The sequence below is a fragment of the Mizuhopecten yessoensis genome, unplaced genomic scaffold, assembly GCF_002113885.1.
Source record: "Mizuhopecten yessoensis strain PY_sf001 unplaced genomic scaffold, ASM211388v2 scaffold10059, whole genome shotgun sequence".
NCBI classification, from domain to species: Eukaryota; Metazoa; Mollusca; class Bivalvia; order Pectinida; family Pectinidae; genus Mizuhopecten; species Mizuhopecten yessoensis.
In genome coordinates this window covers 290,048-311,936 of record NW_018408358.1, presented here as the reverse complement: position 1 = coordinate 311,936, position 21,889 = coordinate 290,048, and positions in this window count along the sequence as shown.

Sequence of the window (21,889 nt, the reverse complement as noted above, 5' to 3'; positions counted from 1 at the left end):
GTGCACATGAAAAGGTTCTCAGACATAATTAAAACAGTATCCTTTTGTCGGGAAATCTGCTGTTAACAATACTATAATATAATTTACAGCATTTGATGAAGCGCCCTATCTATAGCTAACATAAGCCACTCTAAAGCGCTTAACAGTACATAGATATAAAATTAATACAATAAGCATATACCTTAACCAATACAATATTTTGAGGAACTAACTACACTCTACTAGTCTTTTTGCCACCTGGCTAATATCTCCCTATGTGTGTATGCATGCGTGTTTGCTGGAGGTGTAATGTGTTCTATTTGTAGTGGGACCGTGCTTCCAACAGTATGTTTTGTTGAAGATGTTGTAACAGAACATAATACATTTACAATTCATTTTTCCATACACATACACACACTCATTCCATTTCTAGTCATAAGCAAAAATTAAACACTATTTTAAAGATACATAAGCAAAAAAATATGTTCTATGTAGTTAATAGTGTAACTGCATATAATTGTGAGATGTCCTGTTTTTAAGAAAAGAATGAGAGAAAGAAGAATTAAAGAAAGAATAGGATGAACATAGAGAAAGAGAACTTGAATAAGAGGGAGAAGGGGTACATGCTGACATGACTACGGCATCATTTATAGTGCCCCCTCACTTGAATGCTACATCACAGATACCGCAACATCCACCGCAGACCATTTTATACTCCACCTAGGTTGTTGGAGTTGTTGGAATTGTGTGGTCAGGAGAAAAACACTTTCTCTGAATATCCATGCGAATGAAAGTGCCAAGTTCTAGGGCATATACCACCTATTAGGCGGCGACTTTAAAAGTGGTTTTCAAAACTGGGCCCTGGTTATCGAATACCCTTAATATCCCACTTATCGTCCATTACATAAAAATCAAGGATGCTTGTTCTATTGCAGGGGAAAAAAAGCTAGAAAATTCCACTGTATGTAAATCGTACATTTCATTTTGAATAAAATTTAACGTGACTAGGCCGGGGTTCTAACGTTGACCGGAATTATGTAACTCAGTTGTTTTGAGTCTAGCAGGTGTACGGGGATCCTTAAAAAACACTGCAGCCTCGTCCTCGTTCTTTTTAGCATGGCTGCCACTCGTGGGCTCCCGTATCCTGCGTTGGTTCTCGCTTTCTCCTCACCACACTATGGAACCTCTTGTGTTTCTCTTTGTGTATATAGTACTATGTCCCACCATTAACTAACTCGATCTGAAACATTCAATGCTTCACAAGCTTAACGAACCCGTAACGAAACTTCTGCCTCGGGCATATTCACAGCAATATTTTATCTTTTAACAGAAGTTACATAAATAACAACTGAAATAAATATTCATAAAATGAAACATACAAAATTCATCTCACATGTTAAAAAAATTATGCAATTTATTAATTTAGAGTTTAACTGCTCAAGCTAACCATGCTTTTAAGAGCTTGGTCTGGCGGCTATACATAGGTCTCTCAGTGGAACGTGCGTGCTATAAATAGATCAAACCAGCTGAAAGAATCTATTTCAACCAAAGCCTGTGACAGCACGTCGACTGCAGCTGGTGTGAAATAAACATGCTAATCTGTGTGTGGAGATCTGTCACGTGACCATGCTACTTTTCTGCAGTAATCATTACCCCAAGAGGCCTATTGGTCATGTACCGGTATTCAGAGGTTTTTTTTATTTGTTTTAACGAAAGAGACAATGCTTTATATACTATCGTCGTATAGTTATGATCCTATACCTTGCGAAGAATGATAAAACACTTTTATTTTAAACTTTATCAAATAAATTCTGTTACAGCCATTATGTCCCGCTGGTACAACATATAATAGTCGTTTCCTGCTGACTCGGCTGGGGAAAATTTGCATTCAGCTCAGTTGGTAGCACGTAAGATCGTTTATCGGGATCCAAACAATTATACCGGTTGGACCAGAGTTGTTCGGTCGTTTATGAAATAAGGTCTGACCTAGTAAGTTCAGGCGAGCCTTGACAAAGCCTTTCAATGCCTGCAAAGAACAATTGCATGTCGGCAAGAATGATACATTAAAAAAAAAAAATGGTTGTTCCGCATAAACGAGCAGGCCCTAGTAAACTAGAGGTGCCGGGTTCGACTCCTAGCTGAGGACCCTGAAATATGTTGGCGCTAATTTAGGAAACAAGTGAAACGAGGGCCGTTACCTTGAAGTTTAACTGCATTTGTTGAAAAATAAAAATAAAACAAATAATGATATTTAAAAAAAAAAAAAAAACTTCCGTGTGCTATTTTGACCCCTGGATGACACCAATTTTTCTGATAGAACAGTTCAGATGTACGCCCCTTAGCCATGCTAAATGAAATATAAAAATTGTGATAATTGTAAACCATTTGTCAATACACCAGTGTTTACCGAATGAATGATAACAATATTAATGTAAGCAAAGACTCACCAGCGCATTTGTTTTTAAAATGCTTATCTCCAGCACCGAAACAACGTATTGGTCTGCAAAAGTTGTGACTATTCGCCTATTGTCGAGACGCTTACCTCCTGTCGGCCGATCCTCCTACATAATTGTCAGAAATATCGGCATACGGTCTTCACTGCCGTGATGACGTCACACTTCAATCAATCAAACAACTTTCCAGTCCTGTTCGTAGATAAACCTCTCTCACACAAAAACCGCACCTACTGAGTGTGTGACTGACGAGCAATGCTTTATACACTGTGTAAAAGACGCTTGACTATTTTCAGCTAGGGGGTATTTCATTTTAGCTAAATTATGAATTTAAAGTGTCAAACTATAATGGCCCGGGTCACTGGTTCGATGTCTAGCTTGGCATTACCTTCGACATTGTTCCTCCCTGTTACATGGAAATGTAGGATTCGAACTCCTAATCCTTTGTTTGTTGTTCCGTCCTGTTCTCTATACTTCACTAAAGCCTGCCGAAAGTATAGCGTGCATGTTTGTAAGCCAAACATAAATGTATTTTTTATTTTTTATTCCAGCCATTAGATATTGGTACAGTTGTTGAAACACAGATTCTTTGTATCATTTTTGACATATTTTCAACCGACATCAGTTGGAAGTCTACTAATTATTTAAATGATTAAATTCGAACCTAAAACAGTCATTTAATAAAGTGAAGAAAATTTAAAGTACATGTTTTGGGTTTAACACAGATTTTTTTTTCTGTAATTCAAAAAATGTTTTGAACAAATATTCTTGCGTTTGTGTTTCTATAGATTTGCTCGATGCGGAAGATTTGTAATCTTGAAAGGAGAAACAACTTTTTCATACTAAGTTGCGATTTTCCGTTCTCGCAAATTTACACGAAAAAATTGAACTCGAAAAATGTAATTATGCTTGTATATATTTCGAGGTTGAGAGTTAGAGACCTTCACAAGGCTACGGTGCCAATTATTTCTCGAGTATCTGAGAGAATAACATTGAATGTATTTGTATTGACGCGCTTTATACTGCTATAGACAGAAAGTTGGCAACAGAGCTGTAAACAAATATGGCGATTTGACAACTTCCTGTTTACAAGGGGGTAGTCTCGGCGTCAGAATGATTATTTTCGAAAACACTGGTGGTTCCTAACATTCAGTGTCAGCTTTTGGCTTTGAAACTTAGAATTGTCTCCTTCCTTTGTCCATAGGGGGCGAATATAAAAAGTAAGCCTCGAAAGTGCATTTCTAGAAACGAAATAACGAAAATGTCACCCGCCTAGAACCCGTAGAAAGATCAATTACGTTTTAGTTGCCTTATACTAGTCAGAGCGCACGTCGATTTCGAATGAGATCTGGGCAAGAACCAGTAAAGGACAAAAGTTGACAGGCAAACACCTTGTCAAGGCATATATAGTGAAACTGTTTGGCCTTTTAGACAAGAAGAACTCAAATGTCAAGACTACAATAGAACATGCCCTTTTATCCCGTGTGACAATGGATATCAATATTATCATAAAAAATGATACTGTGCTTACGTGACAAACCAGAATCATTAACATTTTTGGAGCTACTGCCCATTCCTATTGCCATATTTCTGCAGTTATTGTTTAGATGCATCGAAAAAAACCGAATATGGAAAAGTTATTAAAATACGTCCCTTTTGTGCTTTATAATATGCATAACAATTATGGTTTAAGCAACAATATGGCAATTATTTTTTTCAAAATTGCCCATCATTGGAAAAATAGACATTCTTACACACGCTCACACTTGCCTATTAAGGGAACATGAAACATTTTCTTCTCATTTTTTTGCTTGAATTCAGAAAATAACGCGCTTACATCCAGTTTCAAAAACTAGCTGTAATGAATTAATAATAGCTAAGAACACGAATAGTACATATACAATATATTTTGCGAGATGATTCAACTTCAAAATGCTTGTCTATGCCCCCTTATGATACATGATTATTAACTTGCTTGGGTTTTGTAATTGATTGATTGTTTTTTTTCAGTTGTTTGTTTGGGATTTGTTTTTCTTTGTTGGTTGCATGTTTGTTTTGTTGATTTAAGATGTTTGTTTATTTGTTTGATTATTTGATTAATTGATTGATTTATTGATTGATTTGATTAATTAATTGATCGATTGATTAAATGATTGATTGATTGATTGATTGATTGATTGATTGATTGATTGATTGCAATACCTAATTGGTGTTCTTAATGACCACATTTTAACAAAAACACTGGAAATAAACATATATTTAACAACTTTCTTCGCAGTTTTAACAATGTTCATTTCTTAGGTTTTATCTCCATGATATAGTCATCGAAACTAAATAAATAATAGATACAGGGATACATGCAAACATACAGTTATTCAAATTCCTCTTGATTTTGGAACTCTTTTGAATGAAGATTCAAAACAAAAACCACTGCGTTCCTTTGTCTTTAAATTGGTTATTTTTTTTTACAATTATCCCAGATATATTTCTGTAGGTTAAACTTCAGTCAAAGTTCAACGAACTGACATGGCGTGAAAGGCCGGGGCTTCTTAATCGATCTAGCTAGGAGATTTATGGAGTTGAATTCTCGCCACAGTCAGTCGTGTTACTAAAAATAGTCATCATTGTCAGAGCCTCCATCCTCGCCGCAGCGATCTGCAGACGAGACTGCATATTGACGGAATCTGGCGAACCGATTCCACTTCGTGAAAAACACACGTCTGGTTTTAACGGTCGATGTTCGGCTAGACTTTGACTTGACCTTTAACCTCTCCAACATACAGACTTTGAAGTTGGCGCAGCATTTCTTTATCTATTCCTTTCAAATCGATCACCAGCTTGTCTCAGTCAGGAATAGGGGAGACAAAAAAGCTGATTTAGCACTTTATGCTTGTACAAGACCATTGTAAGACTGCTCAAGATGGCTGTTAATGCATAAAATGTTTTGATAATTATTTACTTGAATTTGTGATCGTTACTTCAAAGTAGTCCGAATTACGAAGGACAACTTAAGATTAAATATGAATTTCAGAAATCAATATTAACAAAAATCGCATTTTTAATCTATGACCAAAATTAGCCCCATTCTGTAAAACATATCTGACTAAAGCAAGTCTACTACTATAACTATACAATATGTAATCTGTAGTACAAAAACACCTCGATATAATGCCCCTCTTTCCGTTTGCCACCTCGCTTACCGGCAACATATCTAAAGGTCTTTTTTATTTTTCTTTACTACAGAATTCTTTTATATGTCTCCCTCGGATATTTCGAAGTTTTTATTAATCATTGAACTATATTCAGATGGGTTTTTTTCAAGTTTTATTATATCCAAATGCAATACAGCATAAAGGTTACAAACATACATGATTAAATATTCAAAATTCATATGTGATGTACAAGATGGCGGAGGACAATTCCATTCAAATATATATATATGCCTACAGACATGTAATAATGATATCACTTGCAGTTTTACAGCATGATTTTTCGTAAGGTTGTGAGAAGTATATAACAATATAATCATATGTGTGACTTTACTACCTGGATATATGTGACGACATGAAAGGATGACATCATAATGAAAACACTACATATAACTTCAAACAGCCAGAAAGAACCATGGGGTGTCATTAAAATACTATTTAGCGCGCTATTAACACGACATGAAAGGATGACATCATAAATGTACACTTATAACAAAGTAGTTTCAAACAATGTTTTAATATAATATCACTACTGAGCGAGGAGAATTTTCCTTTTAGAAGTAGCGTGCCACAAATATTTACCCAGTCTATTTAAAGATTTAACCCTTTTACAGGTAAATAATTCTATTAGTTTATAGACACTTACAGGTCGATACTAATACTGCTGGGATGGGTAAACAAAAAGGGAAAAAAAGGAAAACTGAGTCTGTCAGTGACATTGATACGTCCGGTAATCTGTCCGTCAGTACGGCAATAGGGGAAGCCAATGGAATTCTATATGGTACAGATACGGTAACATCTACCCCTATGGCTACATATCCCAGTCAAGGACACACCCAATTCCAAAGTGACATGTATAAAAAATTTGAAATTATCATGAAAAAACTGGAAAGGCTTGAGATGATCGAAAGGAAGATAGACAGAATGGAATCGAGAATGACGGCCAGCGAAAAGAAAGCTAGTGAACTCGAAAGATCGGTGAAATTTGTCTCGGAGAAAATAGATGATTTCGAGAAAAGAAATGTGGATACTCAGAATTCAGTGCGTACTGTGTCTAGAGAGCAGGTGAGACAAACAGGTGTTATCAACGAGTGCAAGAGTGCGATTGCTAAGTTAAACTGTAACCTGGGCAGCATTACAAAGGAAAATAAAGGACTGAAAGATAGCTTAACTGATCTAAAGTGCAGATCAATGAAAAACAATTTGGTTTTTAGTGGTCTTGCCGAAAATCCAGAGGAAAATCCAGAAGCTTTATTGAGAGAATTTATTGCGGTGGAACTTGGTATAGAACAGTACATAGAATTTGGAAATGTCCATCGTTTTGGTAGAATCGTTGGTGGGAAGAGTAGACCTATCGTAGCACGCTTCATATACAACAAGGAGCGTGAAGGGGTATTGCGATGTGCGCGTAGGCTGAAGGGTTCAACTTTTTACATAAATGAACAATTTCCTACGGAATCCAGCAGCGTCGCAGGGAACTTGGTCCAACAGTCAGAGACCTGCGGGGCAAAGGCAAAAATGTGCGGTTAGTGCGGGACAAGCTTATTGTGGATGGGAGGCTGTATGATGGTCCGATTATCAAACAAAGCTCGGTGAAGGAGCGACGATCGCCAACCTCTGTTGACACCAACTCAGGCAATAGTGTTCCTTCGTACAGTGCTGTGACTCGGGTAAACACGTCCGCTACATCACCTAACGGTGCGCGCGGCCACAACTCGCGCACCGGAAACCCTCATTCAACGGCGAGTTCCCGCCATGATGGTCACTAGGACAGACAGGACAGTGATGTATCCTTAAAAGTAGGCTCTATTAAGATAAGTTCATGGAACGTGAATCGAGGCCTTCATAATAAACTAACTGATCAAGGTTTTGTAGATATTGTGTCGAGCTCCGATATAATATTTTTATCGGAATGCTGGATAGATAAAAATAGCGATTTAGACTTCAGTAATTTTCAGGATGAGTTTAGCTTTTTTACATTCCCCCGTGAAAGGGGCAAAGGTGGAGGCCTTGTGCTGTTATATAGAGATGGTATCAATGCATCTATTGTTTCTTATGTAGCAGATACGCTTATTTGGGTTAAGATTAAGCAGTCTGTACACCCAGATATATATATTTGTTTTTCGTACATTCCGCATGATAACAATGTTTACTATACCTTGTATGAAACTGATATTTTTGATACCATAGTTAATGGCATCTCTCATTATTCACAACTGGGTACCGTCATCGTTGCTGGCGACCTTAATAGTAGAATAGGTAATGCGTGCGATTACATCGAGTCTGACAATGCACGTGCTCCAGCTATTCATTTTCTATCTGGTGTACTTGACTATGATGTCGATACTGTCATGCCTATCCGAGTATCTGCCGATCACACTGTGAATACGTTCGGCCGCAAACTTTTACAATTATGTAGAAGTACTGGGCTGCGAGTTTGTAATGGTAGAAAACCTAGTGATATCACTGGTAAACTCACTTTTTTTAATCATTTGGGTTCAAGTGTAATTGACTATGTTCTTATAGATAAAAATTCGTTTGATTTGATCACCGAGTTTAAGGTGCGCGATTTTAATGAATGGTCTGATCATGCACCCATCGATTTCAATTTACGTGTAACAACCAGTTGTATGATTGATGATCCCACTAAAAATGTTATTATTGATAGTAGTGAGAATAGTTTTATCAAGTCTTGTGTGTACAGATGGAATGCTGACGAAGAACAACAGATGAGTATTAATTTGGTTAACAACATTACATTATTAAATCAACTTGTTAATGATATCCAGTCTTCTATTGTCTCAATAGACCACGGAATCGATGATTTTGCAGCCGTGTTATGTGATATATTCAGTCCGTGTTCTAAGACTCTGTTCGTTCCGCGTTCCGGTTTTAAAAAGAAACGTCATCTTCATAAGCCCTGGTTTGACGATAAGTGTAGACGACTATATAATACTTATAGACGTAACCTTGCCTCCTTCAATACAGATAGATCTCCAAATAATAGACTATCACTTGTTGAGTCAAAACGTAGTTATAAACGTTATGTAAGACTAGCCAAACGTAGGTACCTCCGTTCGGAAGGGGACCGTATAAGTATGTTGCGCAGGAAAAATCCAAAATTATTTTATAACTATTTCAAGAGCAAATCTAGTTGTTGTCTCAGTGATCTGGATCTTTCAGACTTTTTTGAACACTTTAAAACTGTATGCGGCGGTATTGTTGATGACGAGATCTTTGATAACGTATCTGCAGACGCTAATGTACCTATTTATGACGAATTGGATAGTCCCATTCTACAAGATGAAATAAAGAATGTTTTAACTAACGCCAAGCTGGGCAAATCACCTGGTAACGATAACATGTTGAATGAATTTTTCGTTAAATTTAAAGAAGTTTTTATTCCAGTTCTTTCAAAATTATTCAATGCTATTCTCGATAAAGGGGAATTCCCATCAAGTTGGTCGAAAGGTATAATTTTTCCATTATTCAAAAAAGGCGACCCCAACGATACGAACAATTATAGAGGAATAACGTTGGTTAGTTGCTTGTCCAAATTATTTACAAGTGTTTTAAACAATAGATTACTAAAATGGTCGGAGCAATTTGATATTATCACTGATGCCCAATTCGGCTTTAAACCTGGTCATGGCACCAACGACGCCATATTTGTCTTGTATGGAATAATAAAAAAAGTGCTTGCTAAAAGACGCAAGCTCTACTGCAGTTTTGTTGACTATCGCAAGGCGTTTGATAGTGTGAATAGAAATAAGTTGTTTTTGAAGCTGTGTAAAAGTGGTATAAGAGGTAAATTTTTGAATATTTTGAAGTCCCTTTATGAAGGGTTAAGGTCATGTGTTAGATACAAATCTGAACTATCTGATTTTTTTGCATGCACGCAAGGCTTGATGCAGGGTGAGGGGTTATCTCCCTTCCTTTACTCTTTGTATGTAAACGATTTGGAGAATGAATTTATTAATACATCATGTGATGCACTTTTTCTAAGAGATATTTCTCTGTTTTTGTTGATGTATGCTGATGATACTGTTCTTTTCTCAGAGTCAGCTTCTGGGTTACAGAAGATGTTAGATACTTTGAAACTATATAGTGATAAATGGCAATTATCTGTCAACATAGAGAAAACAAAAATCGTTGTATTCCGAAATGGTGGTAGAGTTAGTTCAAATGACAAATTCTATTTTGAAAATAATGTAATAGAAATTGTTGATAGTTTTAATTATCTTGGTGTCACGCTATACTTTAATGGTAAGTTTACTAAAACTCAACTTAATATAGCTGAACAAGGACGTAAATGTATGTATAAGATTTTGAAAATATGCAATAACTTAGCTTTAAATGTTGAATCAAAACTTAATGTGTTTGATGTCTACGTATCGCCTGTCCTTAATTACAGCTGTGAAGTGTGGGGTTTTAGCTTGGCTGATCAGATAGAAAAATTACACATTGACTTTTTAAAAAGAATCTTGTATGTTAAAAAGAATACCCCTACGTTTATGTTATACTCTGAACTTGGTCGTTTACCTCTGCAAATTACCTGGAAACTAAGAATAATTAAATATTGGTTAAAATTAACCAAGACTAATAATTGTATTCTAAAGTCATTGTATGACGACATGATTGTTTGTAATCATAATAGCTGTAACTGGCGGTGCCAAGTTAAAAACTTACTAATGTCTACAGGTTTTGGTGATGTTTGGTTAAATCAAAATGTTGTTAACGAAAAAGTATTTTTACATAATTTCAAACAACGTCTCACTGACAACTTTCTTCAATCAATGAACGAGTTTGTGGAAAACTCTTCTAAATGTTATCTGTACAAATTCTTGCTTGACTCGTTTACCTTACAATATTATTTAACAAAATCAATTCCTGTCGTTTATCTTAGGCTTATTTCCAAGTTTCGAATGTCATCCCATCGTTTACGCATAGAAGAAGGCAGATATTGTAATACCCCAAGGGCCCATAGAATTTGTCTACATTGTAACCAAAATCAAATAGAAGATGAATTTCATTTCATTTTAATTTGTCCTCTATACGCAACTTTACGTAAAAAAATTATCAAAAAATATTATTGGAACCGTCCGTCGTCCTATAAACTTGTACAGTTGCTAGCAGTTCGTAATAGGAAAGAACTTTGTCATTTAGGTAAATATTTACAATCAAGTTTACTATTACGCTCGACATAATGTGCATTGTTTAATTATCATGTGCATGCTTTTTCTTTTTATCTCCAGATAAAAACTGATTACTTCTTACTTCATTTGATTGAGATTCTTCCAATCTTTCAATCATGTACATTACTTCAATTAATCATCTCATTAATATTTTTCTTTTGTCATTTGTATTCTCATGTGCGTACAACTGTCCGCCATCTATCAAATCAGCTTGTCTTGTACAATGTAGGTTATGTTACATGTTATTCAATATTTGTGTAATGTTTTCGACACCCTTATTGTACATGTACACATTAATTACTCTGTATTATGCTGTAATGCTTATGGGCCGTAAGGCTGAAAGTGAATAAACAATACAATACAATGCAATACTGCTTGATGTATGTTTTTCTTAAATCAGAATATGCAGGACAAAGTAGTACAAAATGTACTTCATCTTCGATATCATTTTTATCGCAGACTGTACATATTCTCTGACCTCTTGGAATGTTATTATAGCGCCTAGATTCTATGTTAAGACTGTGTGCTTGCATGCGAAATTGACTCAATAACTTCTTTATCCTTGTATTAATGGGCTTAGTCAGATAGAACTGGACGCAAAAGGTATCAACAAGATGCTTGTACAAATAACATTTTGAAGATGCATCAAAAAGCTCTGCGTAATTCTTGGATGAATACATCATGAACACGTTGAGCATACATTTGCAAAAAAATAATTCATTTTGTATATATTGACAAGTCCAAATATAATTAAAACCCAAACTACATAGTTCATGCTTAATTTGATAAACCCAATTAATTTTACAATTAGGTTTTCTAATATTTAATTCGAATAAAGCGTCGTAACATGAAAACACGGTTACTAGTATTTAAAATTTTTAACCAATATCTCATTATGGCCATTTTACGTTGCACATATAATGAATATCTCCCAGTTTCAAAGTAAACCATCGAAGTATTGACAGTTTTCTTAACATTTAATAACTCTTTGAGAAAAAGGAGATGGATTTTTTCAATTTGTGGCGATACATTATGCCCCCAAACTTCACACCCGTAATTCAATATACATGCAACATATGTATCGAATAAAGACATTATAGTTTCCGTATTAAGGGCAAAATCTTTCTCTTTTTTTTTAAGTGGTAATATGCTTTCCGTCCTTGACAAGCTAATGTATCTTGTGTTACAGTAAATCTTCCATTATAGTTAAAAACTAATCCAAGATAACAAAACTTATCAACAATTTCGATAGATTTACCATTGAAAGTCCAAATTTCATAAGGTAACATTCTTTTTCTTTTTCTAAAAACAATAATTTTAGGTTTTTTTACACTAACATTTAAACTCCATTTTTCTGTGTATGTCTGTCAACGATCTAGCATATGCTGAAGATCGGTAGCATCCTCCGGTCATCCGTATACATCAGCATAAACAGGTTTAATAACTGTAATTCATAACCTTGACAATTATAATTTATAAATTCACTTTCCATATCATTTACAAATAATGAAAAAGATCAAACATGGCGGATAATTTACCATGTAAATTCACACATGAACGTACATTATCATAAATTGATTTAATTACCTTAAGTAGTCTACCCCTAATACCACTTCTCCAAAGTTTATACCACAAATTCTGGTGTGTCACACTTTCAAATGCCTTACTATAATCAATAAAAGCGCAATAAAACCTCTTGTTTCGTTCTATCGAATTGATAATTAAACTATGTAATCCAAAAATTGCGTCTCTTGTACCAAACCCAGGCTTAAAACCAAACGGAGCATCGGAAACAATATTTTCTCGTTTACTCCATTTTAACAGACGTTTATTTAACAACGACGTAAACAGTTTAGCTAAATGGCTAATTAATGTAATTCCCCTATAATTATTGACATTGTTTCTATCGACCTTTTTATGTAAAGGAATAATGACGCCTTGAGCCGATGACTCTGGAAAATATCCTATTTGTAACATAGTGTTAAATAACCTTAATAAAACCGTTGAAAAAATATCTTTATATTCAATAAAATATTCATTAATTATCATATCAATACCATCAGATTTACCCCTAGATAGACCCTTAATTACTTCTAATAATTCATCTATATTAAAATCTATATTAAGTTCAGGATACATGCACTCAGTGTTTTTGTCTTCCAAAATATCATTGTCATTCGCTACACCTGCCAAATCTTTAAAGTAATTGAACAAATCATATTTCACCAGTATTACATGTCTTACGATTACGAAAATTACAATAAAATTCTTTAGGATTAAATCTAGCATATTCCCTTCCATTATTGAATATTCCCTCCTCAATTTCCTCTCACAAACTTTATACCGTTTTTTAGCTTGCGTAAGACTTAATCTGTTGGCCAATACAGAAAACAAACGCATTTTGACATATGGTAATCTGATCAAAACTAATCAAGCATTGTATACGCATGATAAACAAACATACAGCTATCTGTTCGGGGAAAGTAAGTGGTAGCCGACGTAACAATTATGACGTCATCATAATAATGACGTCAACTTCCGGTTCATGACACTCATAGCTGATATGAATGTCATATGAATGTGGTAGGGTTATACTGTGGCCAAGTCATACGATGGTAAATGTCATAGTCCCCACGTGACATTTCAGCATGGGGTTCGCCTATATTTGTCATTTGATTGCAACTGAATTAATTAGAAAGACCCTGTCATGTTTCTGTTTTACGTCCTGTTAGGTCATTTAAGGAAGTGCCAGGTTTTGGTGGTGGAGGAAAGCCGGTGTGTCCGGCGAAAAATCCTCAGACTGCCCCACGTACATTGTAGATCTCGAACCCGCGACCCAGTGGTGGAGGGCTAGTGATAGCAGAATGTCAGACGTGCGCCTTACATTGTAACCACTTGGCCACCGCGGCACCTCAGCATGATCTCACGGGGTATCTAATGTGGGGCTGCGCTGTAGTGTCGTCTGCTTCCCCGGGACATTAAAGAGATTACATATTTATATATGGTGTGTCTCTATGAAATATGTGTACACATAATTTCGCAAGCTGATCTTGTTGTAAGTATTCTAAACAAAACAAAAATCTCGGTTTAGTCAAAGTGTGTATCTTAAGGTATGTTTAGATTCTTTTTCTCGTGTATGATGCTATTTTATTTAATTTCGCGATAACAAAATGTCCAGGCACTAAATCAAATTAAATTTCAGGGTTTTACTTTCAAGATACAAGATAAAAGAAACTTTATTTAACGTCGCATACAGGTAAACCAGGAACATTAGCTCTTGAGAGCTATTATTGCGATAACGTCATTAAAATAATAATAATAATAGCCCTAACTGAGTCTCTTCACAAGAGGAACGAATTCGGTAGGTTTAAAATTCGCGATTTCATCTAGGTAGCGAATAGCGTAAAAACATCTTTCACGTAATACAAGCTTCGCACAGGGTTGGAATTTGTGATCGTTCCCTACCTTACTTTACTATAAATATCTGCCAACTAATCTTCATTACTACATGTCTTCATCTTTTCACTTTCTTCCCCATTTTTTACAATATGTATTTTTTTTTGTTATCTCGTTTGGCACACATATCGGTTTTCCGACTGAAGCCGTTTCTACCACGTGTGATTCCATTATGTTGATGATTATGGCCGTTGAAGGTATTTTATCTGAACAAAACATTGATCATGTCCGATATGGGAGAATGCTGGAAATATTTCAATCGACAAAGAAAACAAAACGAACGTAACACCACAACAGTCATGTCGCTGTCAAAAGTTTAAACAAAATATTCCAAAGTATTCAATTTATTTCACAATTTTCGAAGGACGTTAAGAATCCGTCTAGAATGAATGTAAGTTTAAGCGTTGCCAATTCAATGCAATTGAAAAAATCATTTAATGATATTTCACCAGTATTATATGTCTTACGATTCCGAAAATTACGATAAAATTCTTTAGGATTATTACGTTTTAATAAATCTAGCATGTTCCCTTCCATTCTTAAATATTCTCGCCTCAATTTCCTCTTACAAACTTTATACCGTTTTTTAGCTTGTGTAAGACTTATTCTGATGGCCATTGCATAAACAATACGCATTTTGACATATGGTAATCTGATCAAAACTAATCAAGCATTGTATACGCATGATTAACAAACAGACAGCTATCTGTTCGGGGAAAGTAAGTGGTAGCCGATGTTATTCCCCGTGTTATTTTTTCTCACATTAATAATTGTCTTACCAATGTCTGGTCATATAAATGACAATTTTAAAGCCGGTATTGTTTTACATAATAAACAATTATATCATTTTTTATTCATTTAACAATCAGGTGAAGGTGCTGAAGAAAGTGAATATTTCCTATCTTCTGAGCATGAAAGAGAAAATCTCCATCTTCGGAAGAAATTCCTGGCTCTCAATTCCTAGGTGGAGGCAGTCTCGGTTTTTACCGTCAAGACTCTTCTCCCGGGGCGGATATAACTCTGACGGACACTCAAGGTATTGACGAACCTTATCAGCCTTCGGGGTGACCCCGCTGGGATCGAGCTCACGAACCTCCAGCCTAAATTTGACTCCTTTACCTATTGATCCAGCGCAGTTTGATATCATACAAATTATGGTATTGTGACAAAAAAATCCGCAAGCGCGTGTTTTATGTCTTAACCACGGAGTCCGTATTGATTTATTACTGAAACATAAGTAAGCAAAGGTTTTGGTAAACGTGACAAGTACAGTAAGGTTGGTTCAAAGCAATTTGTATTGAAGAAACTGGAACAGATTTCATGTAATTACGATTCCTTTAAAAAAAACTAACTGAAATGAATCAACACGAGAAATGATTTTCTGTCGAGTGCGGAATACGACAGGGGAGATAAATAATTCATTCGAACGCTCTGTCACGCGATTTAATACAACGGCTGAATTTTTTCGCTGACTGCCAGGAATCAAAAGTTGTGAACACAGTGAATTTTTTTCATGAATGATACGATGCTAAAACAAACAAAAGAATTTTGAAAATTGGGGATGTCTGTGTTTAACGGCATGCAATATAACAGCAGGAATTTAATCTGATTGTAGTTTAAAGCTGACAGTGCAGGGTTAAAAAGATTTCAGTTGGGATTAAATATAATAATGTTTTCAAAATATGTTTTTCTGGTTTTGAGATCTTTCTCATCTCCTCTGACTATTGTATCTAAGGAAGTGTCGACATTTTAGTTTGTCCTTACTTGGTAACGAGTAGAGGTATCGCTGGGTATATATATATAAAGCGCATTACCCGTCTTAGACTTTGAAACACTGCCAAGCTGGTTGTTACTAATGGCATATTCTCGAAAATTGTGTATCCAAAATAAAAGGTATATTACTGAAAATACTTCTATAAATCCAATATAGTATCGGTCTTCCACGAGCATAGAACTGCACCGACACACGTGATCTTTCGTAGTCTTCGTCGTGTAGACGCTTTACTAGCAAAACACGTGCGAAATGCGACACTCCCACGGGTGTAGTCAACAATGTGAAATTTGATAATTGAACCGTTTTCATGGAAATTATTAGAATACGTATTGTTTTCACACAGGTGGTTATAACTAGTTGGATATATAAAAGTTAGGCATTAGCGTTCGTCGTATGTTTGCTTCTTTCAGGGCCGTTTTTGTTTGGTTTTTTTTGGGGGGGGGTGGGGGGCTATCTTTGATGTGTTCCATTTCAATTTTATTCAACTGATCTGATACAAAACGTCGGTAAAAAAATCATGAAGGTGTTATATATATATTAATGTCAACTTGTGCACATATTGAACAAATGATAACCGGTTTGACGGGTAATGCTCTTTTATATATACCCAGCGAGACCCATACTCGTTACCAAACAAAGTCTCAAAACCAGAAAAAAAATAAACTTTTTTTTTTTTTTTTATATATTTCGGTTTTTAAGATTTTACTGAAATATGAAAATTGGATGATAGCTTTGAATTTTGATGATCAGTAGGATGAGGATATTTAATCTTCCTATATCATCGCCATTTTGTAAAAAAAAAATGATAATAAAAATAAATGTACTGTAATCTATCAGCGAGATCCCTTTTCATCACATGAACGAGAAAAACATCATTAGGACTGATGATCTATAAAAAACACATTTATGAACTGTAATGATCTATTTGTAGAACGGGGGTTAACCAAATATTCAAATTACTGCCAGCTGTGGAAAATCTACGCGTGGATCTGAAGCTCGGACCTTACTTCAGCGCTGTTACCGTTGTTTAGCGATATTTATTATAAATGTCAGACATGATTAAGGATTGGTTCTACTTATAGTTCTGTTGTTTTTAAGCTCGATATTAGCGAGGTCTATAGCTTCACGAAGTAGCCGGGATATACAAAAACGTGGAAATTACTCTCTAATTGGTCAACATAAGGGGGAACATGAGGTATGTATGTAGGGTAGGACAAAAGTGGTATTTAGCGAATTGGAATCGAGTTCATAGTCCATGCCTAGAAAGACAAGCGATTTCAAACTTAAGTAGTCGGGCAGGATAAGATCTCACGTATATATAGACAGTAAAACCTCGATATAATGTCCCTTGTTTATAAATAGTTAAACCTCGATACTATTTCCCTTGCCAATATATACAGTAAAACCTTGATATAATGTACCGAGTTTATAAACATTAAAACCTCGATATAACGTCCTCGTTTATATACAGTGAAACCTCGATATAATGCCCCTCGTTTATGTACAGTAAAACCTTGATATAATGACCCTAGTTTATGGACAGTAAAACCTTGATATAATGACCCTGGTTTATATACATTAAAACCTCGATATAATGCCCATTTTTATATACAAGAAAACCTCGATATAATGTCCATGTTTTATATACAGTAAAACCTCGATATAATGACCCTCTTTCATATATAAACAGTAAATCTCGATATGATGCCCATCATCATATCAATCTTTGTCAAAGTCCCGTTCTCCTTTTTCCAGAACTATTAGTTGACACGTTCACCTTGATATATATGCCGAACCATTTAGAAACGCCAACATTTCATCTGACAGATGGTTACAGGATAAAGAGTTTTACTTTATTACTGATTGAGTTGTGTTGGTGGTCGTGTTTCGTTACAGAAAAAAACTACATTTGCCTGACAACATTGTATGACGTATGTATGTACGCAAACGTCAAACTTGATTGCTTAACCACCAGACTTGGTAATATTCTACCGTTCTGAAAAGAAAGAGAATACCGGTGTCGTTAAACTGGCACAGCCCTCTGGATCCGGCGTATTTATTAAACACAGTTTTCGTGCAGAGGAATCATGTTATTCAAGACATGATTATTGGAGTGATATTGGAACCTCGTTAGTCCAGAAACGTTTGTACGAGTGATATTGGAACTCCGATAGTCCGGAAACGTTTGTACGAATGGTAATGGAATCTTGCTAGTCCGGACACAGTTGTCGGACATACAGGGGAACCTCGTTAGTCCGGACACGTTTGAACGAGTAATAATGGAACCTCGTTAGTCCGGACACGATTGTCTGAGTGACAAGGAAACCACGTTTGTCCGGACAAGATTGTCTGAGTGGTAATGGAACCTCGTTAGTCCGGACACGATTGTCTGAATGACAAGGGAACCCTCGTTTGTCCGGACACGATTGTGTGAGCGACAAGAGAACCTCGTTTGTCCGTTCTTTTATACAATGTAAAATTATATAATGTATATTTTTACATACAAACAGTTAATCTCGACATAATTCTTATCATTATATTTGCGACCTTGATAACCGTACGCGACGTCAATCTATTGAATGTGCCGTTTTCCAGAACTATTTGTTGACACGTTCACCNGAACAACCAAAGGAGCCAAGAGCCAGGACCAGACGGATCCAAGATGGAGTAACCAGAATATACCTTTGATCAAAAAGTATACACTAACACTGGAAACACCTCCACGACGTTACAATATATATGCCGAACAATTTAGAAACGCCAACATTTCATCTGACAAATGGTTACAGAATAAAGAGTTTTACGTTATTAAAGATTGATTTGTTGATGTTCGTGTTTCGTTACAGAAAAAAGCTACATTTGCCTGACAACATTGTGTGACGTATGTACTTAACCACCAGACTTGGTAATTTTCGATCGTTCGGGAAAAAAAGAGAATACCGGTGTCTTTTAACTGACACAGCCCTCTGGATCCGGCGTATTTATTAAACACTGTTTTCGTGCAGAGGAATCATGTTATTCAAGACATGATTATTGGAGTGATATTGGAACTCCGATAGTCCGGAAAGGTTTGTACGAGTGATAATGGAATCTTGCTAGTCCGGACACAGTTGTCTGACATACAAGGGAACCTCGTTAGTCCGGACAAGATTGTCTGAGTGACAAGGTCGCCTCGTTTTCCGGACACGATTGTCTGTGTGACAAGGGAACCTCGTTTGTCCGGACACAATTGAACCTTTTTAGTCCGGACATTATCTATGTTTCTGAACGAACAATGGAAACATTTGATATCGTTTAGTTTCTTCCTTTTTCAGCGGAACTTCATTAGTCCGAACGGAACCTTGTTATTCTGGGCACTTTGTAAAGAGAACCGATATTGGACCGAATGTTTTGAAAAAACGCGAAAAAATATTCGGATTTATTCGGATATATCTGGATTAATGAAACGAAATTGTGGAAATCTGTTGTAAGATTATAAGACCAAATTATGGAAATATGTTCCTATTATTGGTTTGTCCCAAATATACCCCCAACTTTCGGAGTTGGCTTAACTGGGATAAATCTTAGACAACATAGTTTAAACAGTGACTAAACCTTACCTTATTTTAAGGAGGACAATGTCTATTTTGGGACTTGATTGAAATTTTGCCGGATTATCTTTCATAAATCTCAACATTATAGATAGCTTCTCTAATCTAGGAGTGTGATCCGGTCTATCGAAGTTTCTCGATTTTTATTAGATTTTTTCTGAAATTTCATTTCGCGGTATAGTTTAAAGATGTTTTGTTTCGTGTGTAATTTCCAGCAATTTGTATTTCGACATTTTTGTGCCAAAGAATTATTAAACAAACAGATATTGATATCGAAACAGACAGATATTGGAATTTTGCGTGTTGAAATTACCGGTACGTGATATTAAGGGAAACCGTGTAATCGATTTGGGGCGAAAAAAATATCTTTTTTTACATGAGGTTGCTCACGTGAGAGTCATTGATGACCCGAGGCGAAGTAACCGGAAGTGACGATAACGATATCACGAGATTGAAATCGCTCCACAAACTTTAATATCCGGTCGCAAACGAACGCATTCCCATTGGTCCTTGAAGAGTCCAATGAAATAATTGCGAGGATTTTCAAGCAGATCGATTGTCGCAGGCTGCAGTCAATCTTTGCTCGTGTTATAGAGAGATTAGCTTGTGCCATTTCGCTCCAATTAATATACGGCTGCCAAAAGAAGCTTTCATATCGACAGTAATAGTAATAATGATAATAACAATTCGAGGTTCTTATAAACCGCTTTATCACAACCTAGTTTGTAGGTCGTCTCAAAGCGCTTCACAAATTATTATCTGTGGTCATAGGGTCTTTGCAACCAGTCAATATCTTTCTCAACTCCATGGGGAGCAAACAGCCGGTGCTGCCATTTCGGCACCCACAGCTAGCATTCTACAATTCCAGCACTGCCAAACCACGTACTCATTTACAGCTGAGTAGACTCGAACAAGCAGAGTTAAGTATTTTGTTCAAACCTGGCACCCTACCACTAGACTACCGTGTCTCCTATACCGCTGAAAAAGGAAAATGTGACAGAAATATCGCCTTCTCGTTGCTTGAATCAGTAACGTACCATTCGATGGTAGGGTGGCGTAGCGGATAGCGCGCTCGCTTTTCCCCGACGGCCGGGGTTCGATTTCCCAATCGGACGTGAAATGGTATGGGGTCACCTACCCAACCACATTGGGTTTTTTTCTAGGTTCTTCGGTTTCCTCCCATACCCCCAGCGAAGGCTTGAATTCAGATTATGGTTTTTTCTGCCTTTCCAATCTTATTAAAAGTTTCAGCTGTTATTTTTCATCTATAAAAATATGAAGAGTCATAATCGGTTTCATCAATAATGAAGATGAAACGAAAAATACGCTGACTCAATAATATTGTCCTGTAACAATGAAAAACAGCAAAGATATAAAAAGTGGTATAGATAACACTCTTGATGAAACTGAACTCACGAATCTGACTTGCTGTTGTTGTTGTTTTTGTTTATGTCCCTTTCTTTAATATATTTGTCTTCAAAAATGGCGTCTGTAGCTGAATGTAGTAACATTTCCGGTGTTAATATCTAATATCTAAATTGTCAACATCTATAAACTTCTGTGCCTGAATCCGCTGAGCTGCCGACCGTTTGATGGCTATTCTTCTAGCTTTATTGTGACGTCACAATTACTGGACTATTTTTTACGTCACAATATTGACCCAGCCCCCGGCCCATATTCACGAAATCGTTTTCATGCTCAAAAATGGAATTTGTGTTCAAGCCTAATTTCTTGTTAAAAATTGTTAAAAAAAAAATGCTAATTAACCAATAAGAATTAGAATAGACTTAAAGCCAAATACTGTTTTCAATGTTTACAGTTGACTTTTTGATTGTTTGGCACGATTAAAGTGAGTTACAAGAAAGCTTGTTTCAGCACAGAATCCATGCATGGGCGTGAGAACGGTTTCATCAATACGGGCCCCGGTCTGGTGGGCAAAATAATCCTCCACGTCGAATGTGACCTCCCGGTGTTACGTCAGACAGGACGGTTTTAAGTCATCGGTGTCGAGTGTCTCGCAGAGACGATTAACGTCCATATGACGCTTCCGACACTAAAGATAGAACGTAGTTTATTGAAAATCAAAGATGGCATCTAACATCCTATGAATGAAAAACAGCAAATTTCCATAATTTGTTCCCAAAAGCTTTCTCCTGGAATGGAAATTGGCGGCAGAGGCGCGGAAGATGACAGTCTAAATATAGCATCGTGGGTCGATTAATAAATATAGGAA